General features: G+C 37.3%; 1 protein-coding gene across 4 annotated transcripts in view; it reads right to left on the bottom strand.

Annotated features, from left to right (window-relative positions):
* The window catches only part of LOC131439010 (uncharacterized), an 803,522-nt gene that overhangs the window by 645,887 nt on the left and 135,837 nt on the right, over positions 1-21,798 (bottom strand). The window lies entirely within an intron of this gene.

The following is a 21,798-nucleotide window of genomic DNA, read 5'->3' as shown; positions in this document are numbered from 1 at the left end:
TTTCATTATCGCTTCTGAGGGGTGGTAATGCTGTTTGGGTGGAAAACAAATGTGGGCTTATTAGACGAAGAGATTTTTCTGCACATCGTTTCCTAAGACGCTAGGAGGTTTGGAAAGAAGTGAACAAATGTGGTATATATTTCAATGTTTGATACATTTTCCTTTGTTCTGCGCTCTTACTGTACCAGGCATTTAATTTACTGATTCACATGAACATGATGTGGTGCATTTTTCACAGAAAATCTATTTTATTTCTAACGAAACCAGAACATTCAAGGTAATTAAATTACAGTTCAGTTAAGCGAATATAAACTTAGAGCCAACAGACTGAAGTTGATTGTTTTGTACGAGATGGAGAAAACATTGAATTTGAAAGCGATTGAAAACAAGTAATTCTTGTATGTCTCGCAGACATCAAAACTTTAACTGTTATTGTGCTCCCTTTCATGATTTCTTACAAATATGAGACTATATTTACATTTTTGAGACGCAATAATAATTTTCACGTAATCGAAAGCAATCACTGGATTCAGCACGAAATGAACATTTGAAAGCACTAACAAAACCGCCAATACAATGCACAGAAATCAAATATACTAAAAAATCTTTTTTAATCCACCTCGTGGTGGAATAATGCATTTCCTGTATTACTTATATTATCAAAAATTACACTAGAAGATGCTGTATAGAATATTTTTTCATTCTTGAATAAAATAAGAAACTTTCTTTGAGTATGAACTTACATAGCCATAACAATTTGTAAACAGTTATGTCAAGTTGAAAAGAAAGTCGCACTAAATGATTTAACACACTACCCTATAGTTCTGGAACCGGAAGTCGCACCCGAATGAAATTAAAACAACAAAGACTTGGTATTACATTCCTGTAGTGGAATTTGACGTTCTGTTTCAACAGACTTAGCAGCCGATTCAGAGTGTACAGAACCATTGCATGGCTGGTGCTACGATCCAACTGACACTACGAATCCTTCCAGGTCGGGGCTCGAACATACGACAACTGGCTTTTAAGACCAGCGTCCTATGCATTGAACCGCCAACCCAGGACGATTACACTCAAACTATAATGAACTGCTGCCAACTCTGCTATATAAACAGATGCAGGTTCTTGAAACCTAAAGGAAACCGAAACATTATTGTTGAATATACCAAACTCAGTAACCTCTTCAATTCGTGATCCGTCCGTGTAAAATAAAAAAAAAAATGCATGAACTTACATGTAAATATGCCTGAACTTACATGTAAATATTTTTGGGATTTCCAACGAGCGTAGGTGCTCCGGGATTCCACGCACTTCGCTCTGCATGGATGTGTCGAAAAATAAAGTTGAGTCAGGGACATTTAGAAGGCTGACACGGATAGGAATATATCTTGAAGGGTTGATTTTCTGTGACATATGGTTAAAATATACTGTCATGAATCTTGTTTGAGATTGAAGCTCAACTAGCCTTTCGAAGTTATTAATAACCAGGGGATTCAGTACCTCACATCTTATTAGCAGTCGCGATGAAAGCAAAAACGATTGTTCAATGGAAGAACCCCCGCCAGAACTTCAAGACTCATTGTATGTGTCGAATGCATGCAACCTAAGCAATTCGCAAACAACGGTACTGAATTCGCTCCAATTTGATAATATGAGAGTTTGCAGAGGAACGAAAGCAAACGCATCCATATTCCATCACCCCACCAAGGATGAGCACCCCACCAAGATCCTGTTATTGTTCGAAGAAAATTTACTTTTTGTTGGCATTTCGTTATCAGATACCTAATGTGTCCTCCCCACGTGCATTTGGAATCGAACCACACCCCGAGGTATTTCAAAGTTAAAACCTGTTGGATCATTCTTCCCATCACATGGAGCTGAAGCTGCGCGGGATCATGCTTTCTTGAAAAGACGACCAGCTCTGTTTTCTCCGCAGAGAATTCGATACCCAGATGAACAGCCCAAACGGACAAGTTATCTAAGGTATCTTGCAATGCTTTTTGCAGATCAATAGCTTTGGGTCCAGTAACTGAAACCACGCCATCATTTGTCAATTGTCTTAGTGTACATGGGGTTACTAGACAGCTGTCAATGTCATTCACGTAAATATTATAAAGGAGCGGACTGAGACATGAGCCTTGTGGTAGACCCATGTAGCTATTTCTGAATGTTGCCAAATCGACATGAGAAAAATACATGCACTTCTCTGACAAAAGGTTGTGCAAATAATTATTTATAACCGCTGGAAGTCCATGTTGGTGGAGCTTGTCTGAAAGAACATCAATGGAAACTGAATCAAATGCTATTTTAATGTCTAAAAATATAGAGGCCATTTGTTGTTTTTGAGCGAAGGCAATTTTAATGTCAGACGAAAGTAATGCAAGGCAATCATTCGTCCCTTTATTTCTTCGGAAGCCAAATTGAGTATCTGACAACAAACCTTTCGTCTCGACTCAAGTGTCGAGACGTCGAAGAATAATTTTTTCGAACAATTTTCTGATGCAGGACAACATCGCAATGGGTCTATATGAGATTGGAAGCTGGTTTCCCCGGCTTTTGAATGGCGATAACTTTCACTTGCCTCCAGTCAGGTGGAACAATATTTTGCTCAAGAAACTTGTTGAACAATTCCAACAAACGTCTTTTTGCGAGGTCGGGCAGATTCTTCACCAAGTTGAATTTAATTCTGTCCAACCCAGGAGCGTTATTGTTACAAGACATGAGTGCTATGGAAAATTCCATCATTGAAAAGGGGCTATCAATGGAATCATCATTTGAAGAAGACTCCCTAATAATGCTATGCGTAGGAACAGAATCTGGACAAACTTTCCTCGCAAAATCAAATATCCATCGAGTCGAGTACTCCTCACTCTCATTTCCTACGTTACGATTCCTCATTCGTCTGGCCGTATTAAAAGGGGTGCTCATTGAGGTTTCTCTTGACAAACGTTCGACAAAATGTCTCCAATAGCTACATTTCTTGGCCCGAAATATGCTCTTGTACTTGGTTTCTAAAGTCAAGAATTTTTCAAAATTCTGAGGAGTTCCTCCTGCTCGTTTTAAAAACGTCTTGAAAGCATTTTGTTTCGCGTGTTTAGCATCTGAGCACTCTTTGTCCCACCAAGGGTTTGGAGGCCTTCTGTTAGACGATGGACCAAGAAATCGTTTGGTTTGTGCTTGTTCAGCGGCCTCCAGAATCAAACAAACGAGAAAGTCATATTCTTCAAGTGGGGGAGCTCTTCCATTGAAGTTAAGACACTTGAAATAAGTTTGGTATTTAATCCAGTGAATATTTTTTGTCAAATCATTTGGAATATTAACTGAATTAGCAATGCCTTTGTTACTGCTAATTGAGATGATGATCGGTAAATGATCGCTACCGTGTAAATCAGGAAATACTTTCCAGATGCAATCTAGTCGAATTGAAGTCAAGCAAAGAGATAAATCTAATGCACTTGGACGTGCAGGAGGTCTTGGGATCCGTGTCATGCTACCCATATTTAGTACCGTCATGCTAAAATTGTCGCAAATATTATATATTAGAGATGATCTGCTATCATTGTAAACGGAACCCCACATCATTCAGTGCGAATTGAAATCTCCTAAAATCAAAAGTGGAACAGGAAGGGCTTCGACAATTTCATTAAGCTGTCGTTGTCCAACTTGAGCTCTTGGAGGAATATATACCGAAGCAATGCAAATGTCCTTTCCTTTAATGTTTATTTGACAAGCAACAACTTCTATACTAGAAGTCGAAGGAATGTTTAATCTATAAAAGGAATAACATTTCTTAATTCCTAAAAGCACTCCACCATACGGGGAGTCTCTATCGATACGTATAATGTAAAAGTCATTAAAATTTAAGGCTATGTTTGATGTAAGCCATGTTTCGCATAAAGCAAATACATCACATTTTTGACTATGCAACTAAACTTTAAATGAATCAAGTTTTGGCATGATGCTTCGACAATTCCACTGCAGGACAGTGATTGAATCATTTGCGGCGGATGATAAATTATCCATCAAATGATACAAAACCTGAGAGAACTGGCCATTGAGCTGATAACTGTTTCAAAAAAGTTCTAGCTATTGGAAGGAATGCCGTTATGATGGTCTTTAGAGGTTCAGAAATATTGAATGCTGCGAAAATCCATTCTACAATTTCTGAAAACTTCAGTAATCCTGTTGGTAAATGAGAAAAAGAGCCCACTGGATTATTGTCTTTTCTTGAGCTAATTCCTGGATTTGTTTGTGAATTTGACAAAACAGGAGGCACATTTTCTAGTTTTAAATTTGGCTTTTTAGCTTTAACACGGGGATCTTTTTTGAAGGTGTAATTTTAGGTGTCTTTTTTGGTATTTTGTGGTTTGTTAATCTCCTCTTAACAGACCCTTGAGGAGTGACAAACGAGGTATCTTCACTATTTCCGTCAGAGTCAGATTCCTCTGGTTCCGCAAAATTAGAAAAACCGTTTCCGGATTCCAAAGGTGGGACATAAATGATCGTTTTGAGCATTTCTGCATATGTGCGCTTAGACCGTGCTTTTAAAGAAAGCTTCATTTTGTCCATACGCAACTTAAATGCAGCGCATACTGAAAGATCATCATGAGGACCCTCCCCACAATAAACACATTTTTCAATATCTTTATCGCAAACATTATCCTTATGAGGCCCTTGACATTTTATACATTTCGACTTATTACTACAGTAAGTAGCTGTGCGGCCAAAATTTTTGCAGTTCGTGCAATTCATAACATTTGGTATGAAAAGCCGAACAGAAAGGCGAACTCGATCGAGGTGGACATGGCTAGGCAAGGCAGATCCAGCGAATGTTACTCGATACGAATCTGAAGGTCGATAAGTTTTGTTTCCTTCTTTGAAAGATGCTGAGTACAATTGCTTGCACTCGAGTATCCTAACTCTCTCAAGCATAGAGTTTTTAAAACGTCCAACTTCATGCTCAAGCAACTCTTTAACCGAAAGACCCGCTTCGGTGATAACACCGTCTATTTCAACGTCTTTCGAAGGAATATATGGGCGATATTCGCGGGTAAATAATTCACAAACAACGATCTCGTTAGCCTGCTTTAAGGGATCGACTACAACGCGGATCTTGTCTTTATGGACTCTTACTATCTCTTTGGTAGCGGGAAATCGTGATGTCAATTCTTTAGATATATGAAATAAATTTAATACCTTCATTTTACGCCGAAAATAAACTAATATTATTGACTGTACACCAGCCTTTGCTGCGTTTGCAATTGGCGCAGGCGGGTTTTGTTTACCTGCAGCTAAAGTTGTCTTGACCCGTTAACTCACAAGCCAGTAAAACAACCTGTCTGCTTGAACGCTTTTTACTAAATGAAACTGTCATAGAAGATGACGATACCAAAAAATCTTCAAAGTTGAGCTCAAAACTATTTCAATTTATTCATCATACTAATTCGTTCTGAAGACTGTTTTTGAAAGTATCATAAATAGTGACAAAAACATTTAAGAGGAACTTACTTCTACATCTCATGGAATGCTTAATCGACGGGCATTACAATAATTTCATGAAAACTAAATACAACGAAGAATATTCACGCGAAAAACACATGCTGATTGATAAAAAAATGGTATCATCTTACTGCTAGGTGGATTAAGCACGATTTTACTTCCATATCTAGATAAATTGAGAACGGCTACTAATAGAAGACAATTTTATTTATTTTAGTTTATAAAATTATATTCTAGGGTTTAAATGACTGTTTTTTTATCAAAAACTTGAAGTATCGCAAATCTTTGTAAATAGTTTTAGCTGAACCTTTCTCATTTTTTTCAAATTACACTAATAAAATTTGCATAGAACGTGGACTTTAGGTTGAGGTTTAAAATAAAATTATTTTAAAAATACGTTTATTTTCATTACAGTTTTTCGGTTGATTTTCTAATTCTTGAAAAAGTTTTCAAGTGCTCAATCGATTTTCTACAACTTGTTCTTGAACACCATTTTTGTACAATTTACAGTTTTCGAACTATCCTTGCTAAACGTTTTTTTTTGTCTAGTATGGAAACGTTTGCAAAGTTTTTTTTCCGAATCCGAGTAGATGAAGTTTGACAACTTGCTACCAGGTCCCGGGTTAGCTATTTTGGAGCAATTTCAAAACACAGCATTCTCTTTAATGATTTTGTAATCGCTACAGAAATAAATTTAATGCCAGGTTTATGGTACGGTAATCAAAGTTCGCTTTGCTCGAAGTGAGTTAGAAATTCAATGTGGAACGATTTCCATGCATTTATGAAACGGGCTTAATTTTGGTAAGCAAAGTTCATGGAAAAAACATTAGCTTGAAATTACTTGTTCTCAAACCGAGCGTGAGAAAAAACATAAAAAGCAGCCCAAAAAGTTCGATGGAAAACGTTGAAAACTTTTATCTCAATACAATCGCTTGAATGTTAAATGCTTCTGGAACGTTTCATCATTTTCGCCTTGTGAAGCAAACAGAAAAAAAGCTCACAGGAAATGACGAAAGCTGGTTAATATTTATGGAACGTACTACATCAGAAAAACTCACTTCAAGTTTGTCCGAAACCAGCAATTTGTTCTATCCCAAAGGTTTTCGGTGCGGTTGTAACATTAACACACACACACACCCACAGCATCTAGTCATCCCTCGAGAGAAAAAAAAAACATATCGGTTGGGTTCCCATCAGCGAACCCACCGGCTCCCGATGCTGGGAATCCGAGGATCGTAATAGTTAATCCTTCTTGCAAAATTAAATTCCTTTTCCACTCACATCAGATTATTATCAGGCCGGCGGCGAACCGAAGGGACCGAACGACGAAAAGCGCTACCTACTTATGCTGTCTCGCTTGTCGTTAGCTATTCCAAGCCGTGTTTGTACACAATTGCGTGTTCGGTACATAATGGAATATAACTTATGGGTAAGCAGAGCCCGCATTCTGTCAGAACTTTTAATTAATAAAGCCAGCCGTCAGTCCCCAGACAGTTTGGCCGTCATCGTAAGAAGATTAAATACAGCGCCCGTTGAGTGGGTTCTTATTTGCCAAACCACCAGAAGCCCAGCACCCAGGAAGCAGCAGCAGCTTACGGACGAGGATTCGCGGAAACCACCGGCATACGTGCGGTTGGCCCGAAGCTATTACTGCTCTTACTTGCTGCTTGCTGTTTCCTTAGTCATGGATTAGTGCTTTTTCCGCGGGAATGAAAAGGGCGGGCGCAGAAGGCGGTGACTATGATACGGAGCGAGTGCCCTTCAGAGTGCTGGAAGTTGGTTCAAATTTTAGCTCGGTTTTTGTTGTGTTGTTCTTGGACACTTCGGGAAACTTATTTTTTAATTCTTCAAGTCACATTAACCAACGGTCATGAACCCAAATTGTTCCATATTGTCCAAAAAATTCGATCTTCATTATCCAACTTGAAGCGTTTGTAAATGAACTCAATCGTCTTTTCAATTATGAACGGGTAAAGTTTCCCACCTCCGATATCGATTCTCATCCCTGAGCATAGCATTAAAACAAAGCACCAAATAAAGCTACTATAGAATTAATTGCTAGAGGTCGGATGTTATGGATTTTCACCCGCAATCTGTGACCAATATTTCGATAAATTTATTAATCTTTCACAAGAAGTTTGCCCTTTACTGTCCAAAGCAAACTGAAAAGTTTACCCCGGTGAAAAGGTGTTCGCCCGGTTCATTTGGGAGAAAAGCAAATACCTCCCTCCTGCTAACTGCTTCAATCGAATCTTGGGCCCCACCGAAACGATCGGAAAAGCACAAGTAAAAGTTTTGACACGGTTCAATGGGTGCGCCATTTCAATAAATGCTTTATAATTTACGGTCCGTAGGTTCCGAATTAAATGGTTGGGCGGGAGAAAGCACCAGAAGACTTCTTCTGTCAAGGGAATTTTTTTCATGATTCAAACAAAACAATAACAATCTTCTATCGTGTGCCCCAAGGTATTTCCTCATCTTTAACGGTAAAACAGTAGCACTCTAGTCGGACCAGCAAAATAAAACATAAACTTTCAACCGATCGATTCCATCGCTCCGGTAAACCGGCCCGGATGCGAACGAAACAGGATCTAAATCAAGGCTCTCGTTATTTATATTAGTCTGCCAGCTACGGAAAGGGTACAGGATAAATTTATTGGTTTCGGTCCAGTTTTATGTGTCCCCAGCACAGTTAAGACAATTTGATACTTGTTCACAGGAGACCATTTGATGTGGGTTTCTCATCGACTGGTGCTTTAGGAGCAATGAAATTGAGCTAGACAGCAATTCAAACAAGATAATGAATTTTCAGTCCACATATCGATTACCATTTTAGTCTAAAATAATTATACCAGATCAGATTGTGAGAAAAAAAATCAATTTTTTTCCACCAACCATTTCAACAAACGGAACAAGTAACAACGATTCTTAAAGTTTGTTCAACTTTTGCGAAACAAATCCACAATCGTTACTGCTGTAAAAAGTTTCGATTTACATTTTATTAAGGTTCGACAACATACCAAATCAACAGTCGGAAAATCATACAGCTTGAGGAACATACACTGGACCGGCACTGGCCCCTAAAGGAACCAACTACCGACAAAGTTGCAAAATCATGCATAGAACAGGTCAAAAAGTTCAACTGTTATGGCAAAAACCTGTATAACCGTGTTGGGAATAATGTGAAGATTGTTTGTTGTATCGGAGCTAGAGCATTGATTGAATTTACGGATTGTATCGTGAGTGACGAAGCATGCTTCGGATTGCATGGAAATGGATAATGACCTCTTATTACTGAGCATAATAGGGCATAAGTGTTCATATGAATGATATGTAGAACACAATGTTTCCGGAAAAGATTCTAATACTATACGGGTTAGGTTTTATTTTGGCTTCTCATGATGACCTAGACATATGCGTCGAGAGATCAGTATGAAAAATTCTAGTTGGCGAAGCCATTTTCTTTGTTTCATGCGTGACAAAAGCAACTTGCAGGGCCCTGAATGAAATCGGTTCTGTTTCCCAAAAAGACACGCTTCACTCGAACCCATGCCTAAGATAAAGCAACTATTCGAACCAGAGCTAATAAAAGTCATTTTCATTGACTTAAAATAGACGAAAATGACAAGAAATTACTGTCACTCTCAGCTTCGCTTGCAAACTATGAGAACGAAATCCATGTCCAGTCAATAACATAAGCGGGAGCGTTTTTTCTTTCATTTGCCCTTTCAGTCATTTGCAATTTGCAGTGAAAATCCCATAGTATGCAATGTCGATATTCAACCGAAGCTGTGAGAATCGAAAATTACAGAAAAAGGTTTCACAATAACGTTTGCCTTATGGTGTTCGAATTTGTAGTAGTTTTGGTTTCCAAAGAGGTTCTGGGATGTAATTACTTCGATTTGTCATATGTTAGTTACTTTTTATAGCCAAGTGTCACAGATTTTCAATACATCGATGAAAGAATGAGAACTGAAATTCTGTTAGTTTGGATTCGTCTTGTAATAGAGCAAAGAGTGACGTTGGCAATTATTCTCTCTCTTTGTTGCAATGAGAAACGAGAATGCTTCGTTTCTCTTAGTTTGTTCTGTTGTCGGTCATTTACGAATAAAGGGCTCTCCGCATTCGGCCGAACCGACCGATCCGAGCTTTTCGGCGTTGACTTTTTCTCTGCTTCGGCTATGGCTGAGCTTCGGGCGTGCGCATGTATAGGTAAGCCGGACCCGACACAGTTGCTACGGTGCGAAAAGCTCGGTGCGGAATATCGTTGTCAAAGATATGAATTTTATGTCGGGTCCGGCGTACCTATACATGCGCGCGATGGCAATGTCAGCCGAATGCGGTTTGACTTTAAGACAGTAAAATATTGAAAATGAGGCTGTTGGATTGTATTCTTTCATTGAGAATGCGTGACAATTTTAAGCTCTGATTCGAACAAATCGTTTTCAACTCATCGCGATCTTTCTACTTTCCCAGCCAACTCAAACGTTTCCGCACATGGCTATGCAGAGATTTTGGGATTGAAACGGGTGTTTTTTAGGAGGTTTGTTTTTTCAATATGGATTACTGTATTGTCTGAAAGTTTTGTTGACAGTGTAAAGTGACATCTCTACTCAGTATTGTTTGGCAAATCATCATGAATAGATTAACTTCAAGTCGTTTCCAAGCGGACTCACACTCTTTCTTTACTAAGGGAGGTAGCAAAACCGAGTGAGTATTGTTTTGCTAATTTTAATTGAAGATTATAGTAAAATATGCACTCTCTTTTCTCGGAGATGGCTGAGCCAATTTTTACAAACCTTATCCCGATCCTACTTCTATTACCACAAGAAAGTGAAGTAAATTATATTTTTGTTTGCATAACATAATAGTATCGTCCCCATCTTCTAAACTATATGAGATAGAGAGTTTACATCTTCGGCAAAGCTATTGGATTTGAGTTTATCTAAAACATTGTCCAAGAACCCAAAAACCTATTTCTTCAAATTAAAAAGTTTTTTGTGTTTTTACAATGACTTTCGGAAGATGGCTTGTCATCTCAAAAGAATCTTTATACTATACTGAGTAACTATCGTGAAGACATCAAGCAACTCAGATGAACCGTCAGAACACAATAAAAGGAAGCCAAATCATACTACGACCACTAGCAGCAGTGGTGCCAGATATATTGAGGAATGTGCCATTGTTCGGACCTTTTTCTACAAATGTCTGATCTTTTGCAGTCTTCGAAGATTTTCTTCGTTTATAAATATCCCACAAAAACAAAACATGCACTGATTTTTATAGTTTATGGGTTGATCTCCAACCGATTTTTTTTTTCTTGTAAAAAGTCAGTTTACCCATACTAAATCCCATACAAACTTTAAACCTCGGGCGCGAAAATATAGTTCCACCAATCGAGCTAAAACTCTGCATAGTTTTTATGGTACCCAAAAGTAACACGAAAAATTTGGTGGAACGAGAACCTTTTCATTTTTCTTCCTTACAACCTTATCCAACCCTAATACATACTGTTATGAATATTATTTTGACGGGGGACGAGTATAGCGTGATGGGTAAGTCGATGCATTTCACGCATCCCGCCTAGGTTCGATTCCCAACTCCGCACATAGGGTCAGAAAGTTTTTCTGGCCCGGAGTGACAAATGACTTAAAGGTTGAAACCTCTATAATCGAAAAAAATATAACAATTATAATAATCGTCCTAATGCATGTTTTGTGCTGCTGATTCATGTTGTTTAGCTTAATTTACTTATACAAAAGTAACAGGTTTGCTCCGTTTGTTAAGCTAGCCAGTTTATCTGCACAAACTTGTGCAGTCTGACTGTAATATAGTGTAATCTATTCGCAGTTGTGCAAACAGTCATAATCGGTTTGACTGTCCATCTGTATGCAGTCAAAGTGTGCAGATTATCTGTGACAAAGTAATTACAGTGTGATCATAGTCGACAGACAAAAAGTTGATGACTGTACGGGCAATAGCAAAACTATTTCATTTTGTTGATTGTTGGTTGTAATAAAAAATGCGCAAACAATTTTTTTATTTTCTTTCAAGGAGCAATAAAAGTTATTACGAAAAATACCATATATATGAGAATGTGAGAATATGAGTAATATGAGAGAGCCATCAATACACCACTAAGTGCATTAAAACAGGTTTTTGATTACTATCTGGTATTAGTTTCTACACATTAAAAAAAATTTATTGCGAACCCATACCACTTGGGAAAAACCACGTGTATTCACTTCTCACCGAACCGCGTCGTCATTTCGGGTCGAAATAATGAAGCTTATTTGAAGCACATGGAATTCTTAAAATAAATTGCTACTGAATTTTCCGAGCTCCTCCAATAAAATGCAATGGCTTTCCAGGAGTATGGTTCGGGAACGTTTTGCTTAATGTTCGGATGAAATAAATATATTTTAATGAGAAAAGTATTAACCACTCTAAATTAAAAAATGCTGATGTGTAGAATTTTCTCATTCAAAATAACCGTTTCATTTTAACAATAACACGCACACTTCATACTTGGTTAATGAATAATTAATTGAATTGGTTAATGAATAATTCATATTTTTAAATGTGAAAAAGTTTAGTATTTGAGTTTTCCTAAAACAATAACCAATCCACCATGCGCCTCCGGGCCTTGGAAAATGGAAATTTGAAATATAAATAAATTTCTAAATCAACTCTATGCCTATTTTTTATACTTATAAAAAAACCGAAGCACATTCATGTGCTTAAAATTTATTTGTTCAACACTAAAAAATCAAGCGTTGTACCAAATTCGGAAGTGTGATAACCTATACCTTCAAAAAAATTTAAAAATTGGTGAACCTTCTCGACAATGCATAGAGCCTCCATAGCTACGTCAAAATGACAGTTCAAGAATTAAAATTTTGGGAAAATTTCTTTCATCCCAAGCGACTTCAAATATAGTACAAAGTGGTCGCGGTTCGACAGTTAATTTTTAATGAATATCAAATTTGCAGAAGGATAAAAAAAATTTATTACCATTTAATTATTACCATTTAATTCTGCTATATAGCAGAATTAAATGGTAATAAAAAATTGTATCCTGGTGAAATTATTCTGATCAAACACTCAAACGCTGATAAGTTAACGAAATTTGCAGAAGTTCAGTTACTTTAACTCGATTATACACTTCAGATTTACCTTACAACTTCAAATTTTTTTAAATAAAAACTTCAAAACAATGTGTGATCTTCAGATCAATTTCTAAAACTCACACAGTTTCTATGAAATAAAATGATTTTTTTCTTATATTTACTGAAAGTTTTCATCAAAAATTTACCTAACAGCGAAATGTCAGACGAAATTTAATGATTTGAACCAAATGTCGTTTTCGCTTGAAGATAACAGAAACCAACCCAGCTACAACCCAAAAGTGGAATCGGAACAAATTGGCTCAAGTGGAACGATCGGCCAGATGGTGGTTCAATTCATAGTTCACTGGTCTTATAAGTCAATTGTCATATGTTCGAACCCCGACCTGGAAGGATCCATAGTGTCAGTAGGACCGTAATACTTCTTCTTCTTCTTCTTCTTCTTCACTTCTGGTGGCGTCACCTCACTTGAGATGACGCCGATTGATGGCACAGCGATTTAGCTATATTGCCAGTTAGCTTTCGTTTATAGTCCAATGGACTTTCTTTTCACTGGACTACAAGTGAAACCCTCGCTATGTGACAACGTGGAGTCACCGAAGTACGGATGAAAATCCTTTCTTTCTCGCGAAATACTCGAATTTTCACCGCACTAACACGATACGACGTGTTCACTCGTTGAGGGTTTCACCGGAAGTGACCGTAATACTAACCATGCAATTATCCTCTACATTAAGAACGGATGCAAAGTCTGTTGAAACAGAAAGACAAACTGTCAAGACTTTGCTTTAGCGCGTTCCCATGGTTACTTGTAGATTTGTATCATACATTTGACAGCAATTGCATTCAAAACTGGGAAGGGGTTTACTTCAAGAGAAAACGCAATAAAACTGTAAGAAAAGGAAACTTAGCCTATGTTTTGAAATAAGAATAGCTTTTCTTCGAAAAATAACCAATTATTCTGAAAAATAATGTTGAGCGATAGATAAATTATTTAATTTACAATTTCTAAGACAATATTGCGACAAAACCAGTGCATCTTATCGAAACGAATTACTTCAGTTTTGTCATAGAAAAAATTGAAGATAAATTTGACAACAGATTTCAGTAATTCAAATTCAAAAAATCGATCTAAATTTATAGTGAATCCTGTTAATTTAAATAGTATAGACATTCACTTCGAACCATTTGGAATAATTACTTTTTTTTTGAATATTATTCATTGAAGTACTATTTATTGCTGTTCAAAAAGTCGTTCAATTTGGTGAATACCGTTTTTGGCTCTTTCGACTTAAAAGTTTCCCGACCACTGGAAAATAACAGTAACAATAACAAAATAACAATCTATTGACAATGACTATCGGTTTACATAGTATTTAGCTTAGTTTACAAATTTTTTGTTTATATTTTGCTTCACCGCTAAAAGCGACCTTGATCAATATTTTATCATAATGCGATATTCCGTTAAAAGTTCTCTGCCCCACAAACTGCCATCCAGTGTGTGCAGTAAAACTGTAATAAACAGCCCACTCCAACTCCTTATATTTTAGTCTGTAACTTAAATAGTCTGTCACAGCCAAACATAACAAATGTCAAAATATTGACTGTTGGCAGCCAAACTTGACTGTTGCAGTCATTTAACTGTGAATAGCGTGATCACATTGCCAGACTAAATATAAACTGCCAAAAAATTACTTGTCTGTAGCAAATAAACCGTGACAGATAAACTGGTTAGTCTGATTGCAGCTTTAGATTTATTTTAATTAGTTTAATCGAAATAGAGCATGAAATAATAAGTCAACCAATTGGAATTTAAGCAAAGCCTTTGTCTCTATAATCAATATTCAGAATGAAATATTATTTCACGGAATTTTGGTTTTCTTTTGGTTATACAATCACGACGACACCCGATTTTCGCACCGAGACCGAGCAATACCATTCGAATCAGTTCATTGAATACGCAAAATGTCTGTGCATGTAGTACTTTTGTGCACTCACTTTTCTCGGAAATGGCTGAACCGATTTTCACAACCTTGGATTTAAATAAAAGGTCGTAGGATGTCATAGGAAATTTTTTAATTCATATAACTTCTGGTCCCGGAATTACAAGGTAATTGTTGGTATTTAATGGTACAAAACTGCACTTTACGTTTTTTTTTTCAAGATGACCAAATCGATTTTCAAAAACTTATAGATTCAAAATGAAAGTCTTACAATTTCACACGGAATTACTAAATTCGTTGTGGATACTTCTTCCGGTCTTCAGATATTTCCGCCATTTTCTTTCTCGTGCTTGAACTTGAACTTATTCTGCTCGCTAGGCTTGGTAGCCTTTGTCATAAATTACGTTTTTGAGCGGTTAGTGGAATAAACTAAATCGGTTTAAAAAGAAAAACTATTCCATGCATTTCAACGATATAACTTTGTTCAAAAAGTTCCCGGAATCACCACCGTTCGGTGCTCTCAGTCACATCATTAGATTTTTTTTTTAGGTTGCTACATCTGCCATTGATATTCTATCAAATTTTCAGCTTGATAACTGGACATGTGTAAATGTTACGCTGTATTGAGTACAGCTACGATTGTGCGTGTCCTCGATTTTGTACAATTTTCAAAATGGAATTGAATTTGCAATAACGAGTTTACATTAAATTTTTCTTTAACAAAGGTTTCAATGGTGCGACGACATTACAAATGTTAGACGAGTGTTTCGGCTACGATACTCTAAAGAAAATAGTCGTTTATCAGTGTCAAGAACGTTTCAGAAGTGGCCGTGAGTCTGTGAATGATGATGAGAGAAGCGATAGGCGATGCTCACAGTTTTCATTGATTACAAGGGTGTTGTGTATGATGAATTCTTTCCACAAGGCCAGACCGTCAACAAGGAGTACAATTTCAGTTGGTGTTGAGCAGTCGCTCGTACCGCACGTCTTTAGCTCTTGGCTCCTGGAAATTTTTCCTGGCTACCTAGAGTTTCATTGATTCAAGACTTCAGTCTTTTTCAAGGCTACCTGAATCACTAACAGTCTTTTTAAAGACTATCAATTAGTCAGCCTTTCTCAAGGCTATACAAAGAGTGATACTAGTGTGACTAAGTGATACAAAGAGTGATATTAGAGTGACTAAGAAATTAATCAGCCTTTTTTAAGGCTAGCTATTCAAAAAACTATTCTTCGAACTAATCAGTCTTTATTAAGACTACCACAAAATTAGTCTTTATCAAGACTTTTTAAAACTAGGAGTCTATTCGAAGGCTAATTTCGTCTAGTTAATTTAATTTAAAATTTCATTCATTTCAAAAATGCCGGCGTCCAACCGGAAAGGCAACAAGCCTAAGGCTAAAAATAATTCAATACGGAATAAATCACAATCCGTTATTCAACATTTTTCTAATAACATTCACGATCTTATAGAATCTGAATGTAAAAATAAAACACAACGGACGGATTTCCCTTCCGTTGATTCTATGCCGTCTAACAATATTTACGAGATTCTTCCTGAATCCGATTCTAGCGACATAGAAGAAAATTCTTCAAAAATTCCCAAAATGGACGCTTGTCGTTCTGGGAAGAAACATCAATCTATGCCACCAGTGACGGTGATGATTTCCGACTTCAAAGCATTCCGTACTGAGCTTTCTACTTTTCTCCCGGAAGTAAAAGTCTCATTTCAAATCGGACGAAGAGGAGAATGTCGAGTCTTGGTTGATGAATTGGAAGATTACGAACGTCTTATTCGATATTTGTCCGAGAAACTTCATAAATTTCATTCATATGATATAAAATCAAACAGACCCTTCAAGGCTGTCTTAAAAGGCCTATCAAATGATCAAAGTACTGATGAAATTAAAAATGAACTAAAAGAATTGCTTGGTTTTGCCCCTTCCCAAGTAATACTTATGAAAAAAAAAGAGCGAATGGTACTCCTAAACCACGCTCTGGAATTTCCCATGAACTTTAACTAATACACTTCAATCGAAGTGATGTAAACAATTTGAAAACTTTAGAAAAAGTACGTTTCATTTCCCACATTAAAATTCATTGGGAACATTATAAACGGCATAATCGTATTACAAACTTAACGCAATGTCGTCGTTGCCAAGGCTTCGGCCATGGAACCAAAAATTGTCATATGGATATACGGTGTTTGAATTGTGGTAAATCGCATTCGGAATAACCACTGATGAATTTTCATGTTCAAATTGCGATGGAAATCATAAGTCCAATTATTTGAAATGTCCTGTCAGGGAAAAAATTTTACACGCTCGTTCGCTTAGACAACAAGTCAAATCAACGACCTTAAATTTACAGAACATACCTGAAAATCAAAAAACCGTTACAAATGCCACGCCTAATTCTTCTAAGGCACTTATTTCTTCGAATTCAAAACAAAAAACAGGTACGCCTTTAAATTCGTCTTCTAACGAAAACAATTTATTGACAGGTAGATCGACCTCGTCATCATCTTCTTTTCGTGTCAGTTACGCTAGTGTAACAGGTAGAAATCTACCACTTAATTCTTCTAATGTAAATAATCAAATCACAGGACCGCCTTGCAGTTCATCTTCTAACGATAACAATTTTTTAATAGGTAGATCGGCCATATCATCTTCTTCTAATGGCAATCTACCTACAAATATTCCTTCAATCCCATTCGCTCCTTTAAATGATGTTGATTTGGGCGATATAACTGAAAAAAAATAAAATGATCTATCAGGAATCAGGAATCAGAACAAATTGGCTCAAATGGCACGTTCCCCTTGATATTTGGAGATTTGTGCCTAACTTTTCTTAAACCAAATGTCAAATTGAAAAGTAATCCACATTATGTGGTTCATCGATTTGACAGGTTTACTGGAATGGGTGATGGAGTTGCCATTTTTGTCCAACGGCAAATTAAACATCGAATTTTACCTTGAAATTTTACCTTTATTGAAAGCTTGAGAATCGAAGTTGAAACCATTCATGGAATTCATTTCATCGCTGGAGCATATTTGCCATTCCAATGCACCGGCTAACAGTTAAATTTCTTTAAAGGCGATTTGAAAAAACCCACAAGATATCGATCGAAATTTTTCGTAATAGGGGACTTAAATGCTAAGCATGTCCAGTGGAATTGTAGGCAAAATAACAGTAATGGTAAAATACTTCATAATCAACTCTCAGCTGGTTACTTCACAGTTCTTCATCCCAGTAATCCTACTTGTTTCTCTTCCGTGAAAAACCCGTCTACAATTGATCTGGTTCTAACAGATCAAAGTCACATTTGTAGTGAACCGATTACACATGCTGACTTTAACTCAGATCATCTTCCTGTAACATTCAGACTTTCCAACAAAGCTATAATTAATCCAATTAGTACTATATTGAACTATCATAGAGCTAATTGGTTGGATTATAGATCTCACATTGAAAATCATGTGGATCATGAAACTATTTTAGAAAATTCTGCGGGCATCGACACAGCAATTGATAATTTGAATCATTACATTATCGAAGCTAGAAATCTTTCAGTTCCCAAAGCTCAAACTAAATTAAATTCTCCTATCATCGATGACAATCTTCAACTGCTTATTCGGTTGAAAAATGTTCGTCGACGACAATATCAACGTTCTCGTGATCCTACTATGAAAAACATAGTTAAGGATTTACAAAAAGAAATTAAACATAGATTTACTCTTTTGCGAAATGAAAATTTCGCTAAAGAAGTTGAACAAATTAAACCATATTCTAAACCTTTCTGGAAACTTTCTAAGGTTCTTAAGAAACCTCATAAACCAATTCCTGCTCTCAAGGAAGGAAATCAGATACTTCTTACAAATGGCGAAAAAGCTCAAAAACTTGCTCAGCAGTTCGAGAGTGTCCACAATTTTAATTTGAACGTTGTGAGCCCTATTGAAAATGAAGTCTCATCTCAGTATATAAGGCTGAAAAGTCACCACTTGTGGCTGAACACCCAATTTAAATCTTAATAATTTAATTTTAACTCATATTCCAATAACAGTTATTTAAAACAATTTAAAAAAAAGAGTACAATTTGGGCGTTGTGAGACGTTTGCGTGTAGCAATTCGCCGAAAAAACACGGGCTAAAAACAAAACTAATACCATTCAGCAACCACCAAATTCACTTGATTTTGCTCCCTGCGACTTTTTCTTGTTCGGTCGACTCAAGCACCCAAGATTATGGAAAAATCGCAGATGACTCTTATTTTCAGATCGAAAACGGAATATAAAAAATATTTCGAGGATTGGATCAAGTGCTGGCATAAGTGTGTTGCAGTCGATGTGGACTATTTTCGAGGGAACAATATCGATGTTAATGAATAATCTAGTATTTTCCGGGAACTATTTTAACAAGGTAGTATTTAAAAGTATCTTTACTGTTTCGCCACTAATGTCACGAGATAGTAACAGACACAGATACCAGTATTTCGGTGTACTATTTGATACCTTCGTCAATGTTTCAGTACTAATTCTGTCAGTTTTTTTTACACATTATCTATAATCAGCACGGATTAGTTTTGTGATTTTTAATTCAATTAGCCATGCAAATCTTATCAGGGATAAGAAGATTCGGCTTAGCGATCGAAAGTTGACGTTATTCCCAATCGAGCTACAACGGTGGCAATGAGGCACTCATCGCTAATTCCCCGTTGATTAGCTGTTCTAATCAACCACCAAACCTGGTGGAAGGAAAACCAATCGAGATAATACGCTGGCGTCCTACCGTAATCTGACAAGGCTTTTGTTGCCGGAACCACCGTTTCTTATCATGCAGCAGAAGTTATATCACTAGTAGTTCACCCGAATAATCTGAACTTTTATACACTATAAAAGCAGTTCTATTTGCGGCGGAATCTCACATGTTCAGTTCATTTCGTTCAGTAGGTAAATAAATCACGAAAATGTTTGCACACATCATTTTCACCGGATTTGTCGGCATTATACTTGCGTGTGTTCCGGTCCAAGCCGAGTGGGACTGTGCCGGGCCACCACCGACGGCGGTAAGTATCCTGCACCAATAAACGTTCGCGGTTTGGAGTCCATAAATAAAACCTGACTGATGGTATTAACCACAGAGCCCGAAAATTTGCTGCCCCTGGATGGACGGTGGCACCACGTACAACGATACCATCTACGTAATGTGCTGGGAGCACTACCTGAGCTATCCTTTAATCCCCATCCCGGGGGGCGGTTATGCCGGCGGACCGGCCGGGTGTGTCGCCGAATGTTTGTTTAACCATCTGGGAGTACTGCATACGAACCACCGTGGTACACTAATTAATAAGGTCGAATTGGACCAGCATGTTCAGGGAATCAGTGACCCGGAACGCTACCCGTTCATGTATGAATCACTGGAATATTGTGTCAACGAAGCCAACAAAAGAAGTGCGATTTTCGGTGAAATTCAGCAAAGAGATCCAGTTGTACCGGGACTGGATAACTGCCATCCGATTTCCGGCTTCGCGATGTCATGCATGCACGCGTACTCAATTCGGGTGGGTGTTCAAGCTGGACTTCAAGCTTGACCGTATTCAATTTCAATTCATTTCGATTTTCAGTTCTGCCCGGACTGGACACCAAACGATGAAGAAGGATGCGACGATCTGCTCGATTTTTATAACCAGTGCCCGCTGAATCATTATTGACTTTGAGTAGTCACAGGCAAACCTCAAACATACCTCGTAGTTTACTCATATCAAATGTTTATGAACCATTTTTTTGCGACCAACTATTCGAATAACTGAATAAATGGCAAACTCGCAAACAAAACTCTGAATCTGACACAACATCATCTGATTCAAGTTAGTTAATCATTTTATTTTTCAATGTACTCATGCAATTTATAATAAAACTTTATAATCCGGTAGAGTTCGATAAGGGGATAATTTAGAACTTACTTTGTTGCTGCTACAGATATAGAATTCTATATGAACTTTACGCATTAAGTTTCTACTTCAAATGGTAATACCAGTCAAAGTGATGATCAAATACCGGCTGCCAAAGAGTTGCTCATATATTAGCTCTACGTTTTTTTATTTTGTTTTGATTCAATACGAGCTACAAGTTGATTCCTGATTCCAATTTATTTATTCATTCACTGTCGACACGGAATATACCGTATCTATTTCCTCCTTGGCACAGTCAGCTATCGAAATAAAATTATCCTTTCTTATTTTTTTGTGATGATTGATTCTCGTCTACTCAGCAGTAGTCTTCGGGATCGTACAAATAATCAAAGCAGCCCTAGTGAACCTGGCCTCCGTCATCACTCAGCATAGTTTTACTTATGGCGTTTTCGTTTTTAATTTGCACTACACCGGTGCAGTGCTACACTGAGGCATGCATAAACGAACAAAACTGACGAAAACATAAACAGTAACCATTGACTACAATAAACGATTCCATTGCACAGAGCTACACCAAACTTTTGATGAGTGCTACACCAGTGGTATCGGTGCAGAAAAAGTGTAGCACTGGTGTAGTGCAATTGGCAAAAACGAACGGTTTCAGTGCAGCTTTCGCTACACCGGTGTAGTGCAATTTAAAAACGAAAACGACATTAGAGTGCCTATAACCAGAGTGACGACATCTCATCCGTAATGTTGGCAACAATTCAAAACATTCCATTAGCTTTACATTGAATTGACAGGTCGTTTGCTCGTTTGGATCTGTTAGCTGTCATTCCAAACGAACAGCTGTCGCCACTCTGATTATAGTCACTCTAGTTTTACTGTTATACGAAATAAACCTGTTTGCCATCCACAAATGTTTGTTCCGAGAGGTAGATTTTATCGTACCTGAAAGCGAGAAATGAGGGCAGTTTCTTAAAAGGACACTTGCATTTTAATGTAAAAGAAAAATAAAGTTAGGGTACACTACCAGTTTATAATGCGAATTTTTTTTAATGGAAATACAATGGCACGCAAAGAAACCAGACACATTTTGTTCTCCGATTACACTGAAACCAAATAAGGGAGGGAGAAATCGAACACGGCATCGGCGAGTAGAAGAGTGAATGTTTATTTTCGTCTAGTAGTTTTCCATCACGGAGCACTGGAGTGTCGCTCATTGCGTCAGTTTTGTGAACAACCTGCTTATTACGGTAAAATATGCACTAAAACTGCGAGAAATCATCAACTTAAACCACAGAGAACTCGTTCAGCAACGG

This window comes from Malaya genurostris, chromosome 3, assembly GCF_030247185.1.
Source record: "Malaya genurostris strain Urasoe2022 chromosome 3, Malgen_1.1, whole genome shotgun sequence".
Lineage (NCBI taxonomy): Eukaryota > Metazoa > Arthropoda > Insecta > Diptera > Culicidae > Malaya > Malaya genurostris.
The sequence above is the reverse complement of the archived record's forward strand: the minus strand, read 5'-3'. Positions and strand labels throughout refer to the sequence as shown.